This window comes from Octopus bimaculoides, chromosome 19, assembly GCF_001194135.2.
Source record: "Octopus bimaculoides isolate UCB-OBI-ISO-001 chromosome 19, ASM119413v2, whole genome shotgun sequence".
Taxonomy (NCBI): Eukaryota; Metazoa; Mollusca; class Cephalopoda; order Octopoda; family Octopodidae; genus Octopus; species Octopus bimaculoides.
This window is the reverse complement of record NC_068999.1, coordinates 22,145,021-22,156,829: the sequence shown is the minus strand read 5'-3', so window position 1 is coordinate 22,156,829 and position 11,809 is coordinate 22,145,021.

Sequence of the window (11,809 nt, the reverse complement as noted above, 5' to 3'; positions counted from 1 at the left end):
TTAGGTCTACCCTGTTAGTTCGTTGTCTGCCAGCTTTGTTGTACCACATCACTGTCGAACTGATTGTTTCTCAGAGATGAAGGATATTATACGTGAGCTAGTTATTCCCATTGTCCTCTCTGTTTTATGTTTCCTTCCATTTAATTAAAAGAAAGAAAAAAAAGGAAAAGAATAACCAAATACTATTGTATCTGACACATTTGAATGCATCTCGTATTTTTCTCTCTGAATGACTGTGTGCATGTTGGTGCCAATACCTGTTCGGATATATATATATATATATATATGTCAGACGGATGCTTGCACTTTTCAAATGTTTGAATAAGTGTAATTAAATAATAAAAATAACAGGAAATGTTTTAAAGTTGTACCCCCACCAATCCTAAATAACAAACCCTAACCAGTTTCTCATTTTCTGAGTTATATCTCTTTCAACATGAAACATTGTTGTTTTCGTATGTCTCTATAAATTCCTATTGTTTTCATTTTATTTTCCAATTTTTTTTTCCAGTCATTTTTAATTTATCATTTTTATCAGAAGCTGATTTATTGCTGGTAAAATGAGAAAAAAAAAGTCTTTATTAGAAAACAATGTAGGCCTCCCAATCAACACAATCTCCATTTCTGTTTCTCTGTCATTTGAGATCTATTATCAATTTTAATATATTTACCAAGTGTTTGTTTTAACTGTTCCTTGGCTGCATACCAATTCTTCATAGCTTGATTCACATATAAATGGGGGTGGAATAACTGTAAACACGCATCCATCTTATATACCCTAACTAGAATACACATTCTTACATGACTGTGTACTACATATTGCTCCAGGGATGTTTGATATACATATTTCTAATGAAGTTAAATGGCTGGTGCCCATAGAGCTTGATTGATGATGATATCTTCTCATTGGATTAAATTTGCTACGAAAGGTGAGTCTGTGTTGATAAAGATAAAAGTGCAGTTGTTTTGTTTAAAGCATTGGAAAAACAGTTTTGAGGCATCCAAAAGACCAAAAATTACTTCTGCATTGTTCTCACATGCACTTGCTTTCTCTCTCCCTCTCTCACATACACACATTTTCTCTCTCTTTCTCTATCACTCTCTCTCTCCTATTGTGTCTTTAGTTGTTTGCTTACATCAGAAAATAGCAGTGAATTAAGAGCAGTATGCTTTTGATGTTTCAAATAAGTATATTGTGTATGCAGCACTCATTTCGAAGCTGGTTGTTAATTGATTGGGTGACAGTTGTCACATGTGACCTTAGCTCTAGTTATTAATTTTTAATTTTATTTTTAATGTCTTTGTATCTAGTTGTGTTTTGCTCTAAAATTAATTTTATTGGTCTTCATCCACTATAAATTGTTTTAAATGAGAACTATTTGACATGGGTTGAGAAATCATTAAATAAGTTCCTATACTTCTAACCCTTCTCAAAATTGAATGGGGAATAATTACAAAAGAGTCAAAATGATTTCAAATCTTATGTTCTTCAAAATTTTAATAGTAACATTTAGATTTGATATCTTATGACTGATTTTATTAATTGCTAAATTGCAGTTGTTATGAATTGTATGAAAGAGACTTTATTGATAGCAGAAATAATATGAATATGAGGAATGTAATGTCAGGTACATCATGTTACATATATATTTCTGGGCAGCAACCTGTGCATGTTTCACCAATATATATTCATAATATTGACAAACAGTTATGTGAACAAACAACCCTGCTTGTAAGATAGTTATATATAAGTTATAAGGCAAATTACTTCTGGTAACACCATGCACACACAAAGTTATTGTAAAAAGGAAAAAAAAAAGCAAAGGTGGCTTTATAAATACTGTTTATGTCATAATTTCAAAAAAAAAACGCTTTTAAATGATTAAAACATATTCCTGGTGATCCAGTTTTGCATCTCAAGTCAGAAATTACATTGAAAGAGTAATGAGAAAATAAACAGTGAAAAGCTATTGTATATTTGATTTTTATCAGCGGTGTGTGAGTGTGTTTGCATACATATTGCATCCATATTCAATTTAATGACATTCTTTTCTTTTTTTTTTAATTTTATATATGTATATATATGTGTGTGTGTATATATATATATATATATAAAAATATATATATATATATATATATATATATATATAATATTCTGCTGCCAATCAAATTGCAGTTTCTGCAGTAAAGATAAAATATATAAAAGAAAATGTTTCATTATTTTTTTGAGATTGCTGCACTGAGAACTTTATCAAAGGTCAACACTGATATATTTCAATAGGGTATATAGAAAAGGAAATTGCTGTTATATTCCACAATATTTGTATACATTCATTTCAGTTCATATAGATAAACATTTTTAATGTTTCTTTTATATGTTTATTATATATTTTTTTTATTTGAGAGCCTTACCATCCTTACAGACTCAATATTGAATAAAGATCACGTGTATCATACCATCTAATTTTTGTATTGTCATATTAATTCCATTTGTTGTATGAATGTGTTCTTTGCTTATTTTTGAAAAAGTCTTGAAGTTTGGACTTAGCCATCTTGCAGTTTTAATTATTCCCACCTATTCATTTCTTTAAATATAATTAACATGGAAATGCTCATAAATGCAAACAGTGATGAGCATTGTTTATAAAGTATCTTAATCATGATAAAGCAGTTTTCTCACCATAATCGCTCATAATCTCTCCATAATAGCTCACAATTATTACATTCTCTCCATAGCTGTTCATCATCACATTCCCTACATAACAGCACATAAAGATGTGTGTCTTGATATCAATATATATTATATTTGTGTATTTAAAATGTTGGTAGATTCATAGGGAGGTTTTCTGTAAGTTTGTTTCAATTGTTTTCTTTCTTAACATTAACCATTTTAGTTTCAGAAGAGGAAAAAAAAAACTATTGGTTAATTTTCTAAGTAGAAATAATAATTAGCTGTTCTGATATTATTATTTATATCTTTTCTCCAACGCAGAACAAAAAAATTTAATTTGAGCTGACCTTACAGTGAAACAGAAGAAAAAATAATTAATATTTTATAAACTAATATTTTCACTTAATATTGAATATTCCTACTGCAATATTTACAATGTAGAATTTGTATAGAGAAAAAGGATACTTGTTTATCTTTTTATTAATTTCTCATTGTTTTGTTAAGCATTCTCAAACGCATCTGCTGATAAAAGACCCTGTAGCATGTAAACAGCTAATGAAAGAAATTGACACTTATTTGTACGGTTGTCATGTTTTTAATGAGGAGCATATTGTCATAAGATTTGATCCTCATTATCAAGTTGGTGGAGGTTATACTTTGGGAAAGTTAGTGATTACATTAATGAAGTCAACTATATAGATGCTTCCTGGATTACTCATAAGTCATTTGGAAATTATTACAGATGGTTAAAACAGTAGAGAGCCAGACTATATACTTCATATTGAAATTTATCCAGAACTTTTACTACTCTTAGTTTAAATCCCACTAAGATTGACATTGCCTTTCAGGCTGCTAGAGTTTGATTAAATCATCGTTATCAGTGTTTTCCATTCACTTTTCCATGCTGAGTGGGGTAATTTTTCTGAGGCAGAGTTTTACAGCTAAATGTTTTTTCTTTTCATTCAACTCTAATAACATGCAGTGAACCCATTCTAAAACCGGGATGCACACAGTAACTAGGGTTTGATTCAATGTATGATAATATATTGCTGTCATCTATTCCTCTCCTTTACAAAATTTGTCCTTGTGTCCTAGTCTTAAAACATGTATTAACTGCTGCAATATTAAACATTTGCATTTCACTTTTTCCTCCTTTCTTTTGCATATATTTTTTCTTTGTTTACCTGATCACAGCATTTTTGCTTTTATTATTATCATCATCATCCTTTTATGTCTACTTTTCTACTTTGGCTTAAATTGGACAGGTTTCACAGCATCTTTCCACTTGTCACACAGTCTTTCATCATGTGGAATACATATATATGTATATATACATGTGTATGTGTGTACAGTAACAAAAAAAAAAACTACTACTCTTTGTGTGTGAGACAGAGAGAGAAAGAGAATGACTGAAGTAGGAAATGAATACATGAGAGTGATTTCTTGTTATTTGTCTGTTTCTTATTGGATTTAATTTGAAAACCCTACACACATCTCATATAAGCATACACCTGCATCAGATATAGAGAGATAACAGGAATGAAAATTGAAAGCCCTATTCATATGCTTATATACATTACATTATGATTTTGTATATCTATTTATATATTTATGTGAAATCTTTGAGAATTACATTGCTTATTTACTGCTGATTAAAAAAATTTTTTTTTTTCTATTAGATAGTGCTTTGGTTTTGAAATCCATTCAACAAACTTTTATTTTTCCAGTTCAAAGAAACTGTTCCACAATTTCACATAAAATAATAGTAATTCTTGTATTCAAGATTAACTGATCTTGCTTTGGGTTGTGACATTTTGTAACACTTTGCATACAAATCTTTTTGATACTACAACTATACTTGCTAACAGCTACATTTACCTGTCTTGTTATCTCTTCAATCCATTGTTAGTTAAACAAATTACAGTTCTACAACTGAAGAAAACCGAATATAACTGATAATTCAGCATACAAACCTTAGCTATCTTGCTTATGTTTAACACAGCTTTCTGTCATCATTCTCTCATCAAATTAGTTAATTTCTACTTTCAGAGTCATGAATAAATATTGCTCTTTACAAAAACAGTCATTCCTTGAAAGTTTTTAACTGATCTATCAAGACAGCTTAAAATTAGTTGTTTCTCTTACAATGTTACAATCAATAAACTGGTTCTCTGTCTTTCAACAGAATAGAGATATCTTGCACACTTTAGCTATCTGAAAAAACTTTCTAAGATACCACTAATTGAAGGGATCCTCTATGCAGTATCTAGTAAATGGTTTGGTTTAATAACTATAGAGGTCTCATGCACTGCAACTATGTAAAGGTATCCTGCAAACAGTTAAATGAAGGGAATTTAGATTCCCTTTAGAACACCATTTAGGAGAGCCAGTTCAACTCATTATTAGAATAGACTGTCTGCTTTGTTCAAACTTAATATTGCAAGTTCTATAATTTTAAAAAATGTGCTAAGCACCATAAATTAATGTGAGAATCATTAACTCTAGTTCAATAATTGATAAATCATCTTTTACTCACCATGAATGTCACAGGATCTTATAAATCTAAAGTTATTGTTTAGCCTCAGGCCAACAATAATTGAGCAGACCTATAACCGAAGACATTCCTGTCATGACCATCACATCTTTTTTTTTTTTCTATGTGCAGGGAACACAGGACCACATTACCTAATGTGTCCTTTTTTTTTAACATGATAGTGTGAGATTTCGCTGCTATTTCTAGCAGATCAAGTGACCTATAAAGTCTCCTTCATTGGCTCGAGAAATCTGATGTATTTGATTTTGATGAAAAATTATTGCCTTCAATTATGTTGAAGCCCTGGTACTAAACATTGCTTCATTAACAGTGCTACTGAGTGAGCTTCTGATGTTTACAATAAATAACATTAATGTAAATGGATGAAATAATTCAATCTTCGTTTGTGCATTTCCAAAAGTTATGGATTTACCTTTGCTTATCTGTCAACACAAAATATTTATGTTTTTAATACTTATTCTCCATAATTTTACTTGTTGATGTGTTATACAATTCTTATGGGTTAACAAATATATACGTAAATAATACAGATGATCCATAAGATTTGGATCAAAAGACAAATCTCATTAGGCCAATTAGTTCACATTTCTTTATGTGTGTGTCTCAGTATAAATATATGTGTGTGTTTGTGTATTTACTATGTTGATAGACATATATCTGTGAGGATGTCCTATTTTTATGATTTATGTCTATTTGTGTATTAAACAAAATGTCTGAATAACAAGATGATTATTATCAAGACAAATATCCCCTTAAAGATTAAAAAAAGCCAACTGAGAAAGATATAATTCAGAAGTTATTAATCAGAATTATTTCATAATGGCTACTGACAATAACATCTTTTATTTTTTGGCCATGCTGGAGCACTGCCTTGAAGGGTTTAGTCGAACAAATCGACCCCAGGACTTATTTTTTAAAAGTCTGGTCCTTAATCTGTCAATCTCTTTTGCTGAACGCTAAGTTATGTAGATGTAAACAAACCAACAGTAGTTGTCAAGTGGTGGGAGGGAGCAAACACTGAGACACACACACACATAGTTTATAGATCTAATATAGGTAGAATCAACAAAACAAAGTACTCCAACCTGTGAGAGATAAATATCATTTTAATACACATGCCGAAAGAACTACTAATAGTTTCGTGCTTTTATGATACTTTAAATAGGCATATTTATAAAATTTGCCTTGTATCTCCAAGTGATTTTTCAGGTTCTGTTTATGTAGTAGATATATTTTAAAAACTAGGATGATGGACAGTGAGAAAATAAGAAAAACGCAAAGAAGGTTAATGCAAAAAATGGAAGGAAAGGAAAGAAATGTTATGCAAACATCTATCTTCTTTTCAGCATATCAACAACAGTAAAGCAACTAAGTTGGCTTGGCATCTGAAGACCAACTCCACACCACACGCAATCGAGTGGAGAATCATGGAGAAATCCAAGCCATATGTTAATGGATCTAAGAAATGCAATTTATGTTTAGCAGAAAGATCTCATATTCTTCTTAGATCCAAGAATTTCACCATGCTACTTAATGCCAGTTCTGAAATTTTTAGCAAGTGCAAACACAAGGACAGGTTTCTTTTGTCAAACTAGAGGATACCATCAGCTCCAGATTGAGTTGCTGTCTTGCAGGCTTTGACATATTTTCCTGTTATACCAGCTGCATTGTGTTTTCAGCAATCAGGGAAGACAGGGATCTTGGTTTTCTTGCTTTTGTTTCTTCTTGTCCATTTTTTTGTGTCAACCTTCTTCTAGTTTTTTTTTTTTTTTTTCTTATTCTCTTACTGTCCGTCATCCTAGTTTTTAAAATATATCTAATACATGAACAGAGCCAGAAAGATTGCTTGGAGATACATGGCATATTTTATAAATATACTTATTTAAAGTATCATAAAAGCATGAATGTATTAATGGCTCTTTTGTCATGTGTATTGATTATATAGATAGACAGATAGATAGATAGATAGATAGATAGATAGATAGATAGATAGATGACAGGCTTCCACACAGGTTCAGTCTACCAAATTCAATCAAATGGCATTGTTTGATACTTGCCCAAGGTGCTGCACAGTGGAAATAAACCTGGAATCACATTGTTACAAATGAGCTTCTCAACCACACAACCATGCTGTCTAAAATTATTTAATGACATTCATTAGATAATATAGGGAAGGCATGTGGCTAAGTAGTTCAGGTGCTGGGTTCGTGATCATTAGATTTGGGCTCAATTTTCAGACCAGGTAGTGCATTTTGAGTAAGGCAATTCATTTCATGTTGCTCTTTTCTACTCAGTTGAAAATATTGACAGTGGCTTCTGAGATTAATCCTGCAATGAACTGGTATCCTGTTCATGGGAAGTCTTTTACTCGGCTTCCAAAGAGTTGACTCAAGACAAACAGATATTTTAGTAGATGATGTACTTGCAATGGTGACATATTTACAATAGTGACATCATCCTTACAACGGCAGCTGACTCAGTCATGTATTAGATTAATATTTATGAACTCTGAGGACAAAATAACAAATAACAAAAAAAAGAAATAATATTTTGATAAGAGTTGGGTTATATTTCATCTTTGTTAAAGTTTTTTTAAATTAAATTTCTGTCCTGAAGAAGAAATGGCATGTTAGGGAATCAAAATGAAAAATAAATAGCACTGGCTTATCACAGTGGTATAGGAAGGGGAATCGCTATTGGAATCATCCTAAATGTCTAACTTATCTATTTTATTCACTATACAGTCTGAGTTCTAATCCTTCTAAAACAGTAGTTCCCCAACTTGGTTCCATATAAGATTTCTGGGTCCACACAAACAAAATAATAAATTGGGGACCCATAGTAATATATTAAAGATCCAAGAGAAAATTTTTACTTTAGATGTATTTATTGCAAGAAGCAGCAAGGTTTCTTTCTCTAATGTTTTGCATCGCTCAACCTACACAAGTTAATATGTGAAAAGCAAAATAGGAATTTAAAAAAAAAGTATCTATAAAACTAATTTTTAGACATTGAATGGCTTTGGGGGTCCACCAGAGTGAAATAGTAATCAATGGAGTCCAAAAAATGGTTAAGAATCACTGTTTTAAAAGAATCCCATCTAAATACCAGAAGGCAGTTTATCGCACATTCTATTTCCTCCCAAATTCTACACATACTGTAGAAGTTAGCCCAGTTATACATTTATGATGATTCCAGTAGTGATTCTTCTTCCCAAACCATTGTGATAAGTCAGTGCTATTTATTTTATTGATCTTCTGAAAGTATTAAAAATGCAAGTCAAATACCCATGGAATTTGAACTCTGAAAATAAAACTTTGATTATCCTTCTCTTTTCATTTGTTATGTCTTCCAACTTTTTAGTCTCATAAAAAAAGTCACCCACTTTCAGGAGGATTAATTCATCATATAAGATGTTCATATAAGATTTTGTTGTTAAAATTTATCTGCAATAAACTGGTTATACTTCTACAATACACAAGATATTTCAACAACTTTTTTTATATGCAATTACTAATAATATTATAAAAATGTTAGTTTTTTTTTTTTAACCTGGGGGGTCCAGTAGAGTTAAATAGGAGTCAAAAGGGTCCATAGGCAAAAAATGGTTGAGAACCACTGATCTATACAAACACTACTAACATGTTGGCTATTGTAAATATGCTGCTGTTTCATGTACATCAATTAGCAATCTCATCTGAATATATTTCGAAATATTTTGTTGCTTATAGTTGTTCTTGGTAGATATATTTAATAGTTCATATCATCATCAAGGTGATTATTTTGGGAGTTTGCTTGTTACTCTATGGAGATATTTATCTTGATGATAACCTAACAAGACTTAAACACTTTTAGCCTATAACAAAAGGAAAACTGCCATAATGAACTTGAAAAAGTTTCCTCTATAAGTTAGTGACAGCTACCAATAACATTTTTTAATTTCTCATAATCTTTTTCCCTTAAGTAAAAATGAAAACTTGTTTATTGATGAGATAAATTACATATTAAAAAAAATATTGTTCTTTCTTTCTTTGAAGCACACATTTCTTCTTCCTAATGTTATTATAGATTTTGTTTATTATTACTTTGTGTCAAAATCACAGGAGAATTTTCATTCTTCCAACAAAAAATTTCATTTTGTTTGTTGCAATGGAAAAATAAAATAAAATAAATATAATTTTCTCTTCTACTGAGGCTGTTAAATCTATCTTTTCTTTTCTTTAATTACATATATATATATATATATATATATATTAAAATTCTGTTACCTTAAAATGACTTATTAAAAATGAATCTGGGATGTGTCACATGCCTTGATATTAAGAATACATTTATTTTAAAATTGGACTATTTTTCACTTTTCTGACTATTTTCTCTGTCTTTAATTTAACTCTCAAAGTTCTGTTATTCTTCAAAATAAATTTACTTCTTTAAACTAATTCCTTTTTTTCTTTTTTTTTTTATTTTTCACTTGTCTCAATTCATAAAATATTGGCTATAATTATTTGGGTCCCCCCGCCTCTTTGCTTGTGTTCCAGTGCCTCTTCTGTTTGCATTTTTTTCATTTCTTCACTGCTGTCAGTCTGATCTCACTAACTTTATTTGTTAGAGAAAACTTTATTTCATCAGAACTACATTTGGAGTCCACAACCACTTATCTCTCTCTCTCTCTTTTTTTTTTTATAGTCAGAAAAGTCAATTACACATAGTCTAAAAATCTTGGTTCCCTCTTCATATCTTGCACATGTCCAGTAATATTTTGTTTCCTGACATACCCTCTTAAACATCCCTGTATAATAATGATATCCTTGTTAGCTACCACAAAGGTTTTGAAGAAATGATCCTTTTCATTCATATGATGCTACTAAAGAACTGTAAGTAATGTGTTATCTTCCTTTGAAAAAGTTTTTAGATTACAAGTCAAAGGACAAGAAAAGATGAACTTGCCTATTAAAATGTATAAAACCATATCAGCTGTAAATACTTAGCTATGGATGCAGTTTCAATGCACTGCTTTCTGTTTTTGCTCATATTAAAAAAAAATGTGTTTATTTCTTGGTAAAAATTCAGTTTCATTAGAGGTTAAGGAAAAGCATTAAAACTTATCTTTCCTAGATCTTGCTTACAATAAACCTACCAGTATCTTGGGCAGGCTTTTCTCATCATTTCATGAGTAGGCATGAAACATGTGCTTTTTACAGAAGAGAGTTGTGAAGTCATTTCCAAGATATTTAGAAATGAAAGTGGAATGGCAGATTACAGATTTCGTTAATGAATCTTACTTTTACTTTAACTTAAATCAGTTTTTAATTTACAAAGAAATATGCAATTATTTGCTATTCTTGAGATGTATAGAGATGCATCGATATTCCTTTTCATGTGTTTTGTTTAGCTAAACATCCAAATTGATGTGTTCCTTCCATCTATCTAGATGAAAGTTCTATGTAAATGTACCAACAATTAAAATGTTAGTGAGAAAAAGCATAATGCAAGTAAACATGTCTATTTGAGTAATTAAATAATAATTATTGCATGGTAATTATAATTGCTTCAGTAGTATTTTGTAACAAGAAAAAAAAAAGCCAATAATTGCTCTAACTACTTACCCTAAATATGTTGATAGCGTTTGTTTAGATTCCTCTATAATGAACAATTAATTGCTTTCTTGTGATACATAATATGATAATATACTTAGGATAAATCATCTGAAATTTTAGGAGAGGGGTGTAGTCAATTACATTGAACCCAGTACTCAACTGGTACGTATGTTATCAACCCTGAAAGGATGAAAGCCAAAGTTGACCTCAGTGGAATTTGAGTTCAAAACATTAAAGATGGATGAAATTCTGTTTTGTGTTTTGTCCAGTATGCTAACAAGTCATGTCACAATGACACATAAATGAAACAATCACCTTGTGTGTACTGGGATCTTGTATTGCAGGTAACTGGTGAGTTCACCAGTGCTGGTGTCATGTAAGAAGCACCCATTACACTCTGTAAAGTAGTTGGCATTTGGAAGGGCATCCAGCTGTAGAAACCATGCCAAAGCAGACACTGGAACTCAGCACAGCCCTCTGGCCCTTCAGTTCATGTTGAATTGTCCAACCTATACCAGTATTGGAAAAAAGTTGTTAAATGATGATGATATATACTAATCAAAGTATACATTATCATAAATCCATTACAGCTGATTTAATCCAATTAGGTAATCACCTAATTGTTTAATATCCTATGCAAAACTGATTGGTAATATTTGTAATAATGGATTTATAATACTGTATACTTTGATTAATGTAACCATTCTACTGACAAATATACATTTTCTGACTTGTGATACTTTGGAAAGTATCATAAGTGTATATATATATATATATATATATATATATATCATCATCATCATCATCGTTTAACGTCCGCTTTCCATGCTAGCATGGGTTGGACGATTTGACTGAGGACTGGTGAAACCGGATGGCAACACCAGGCTCCAATCTAATTTGGCAGAGTTTCTACAGCTGGATGCCCTTCCTAACGCCAACCACTCAGAGAGTGTAGTGGGTGCTTTTACGTGTCACCCTCATGAAAAC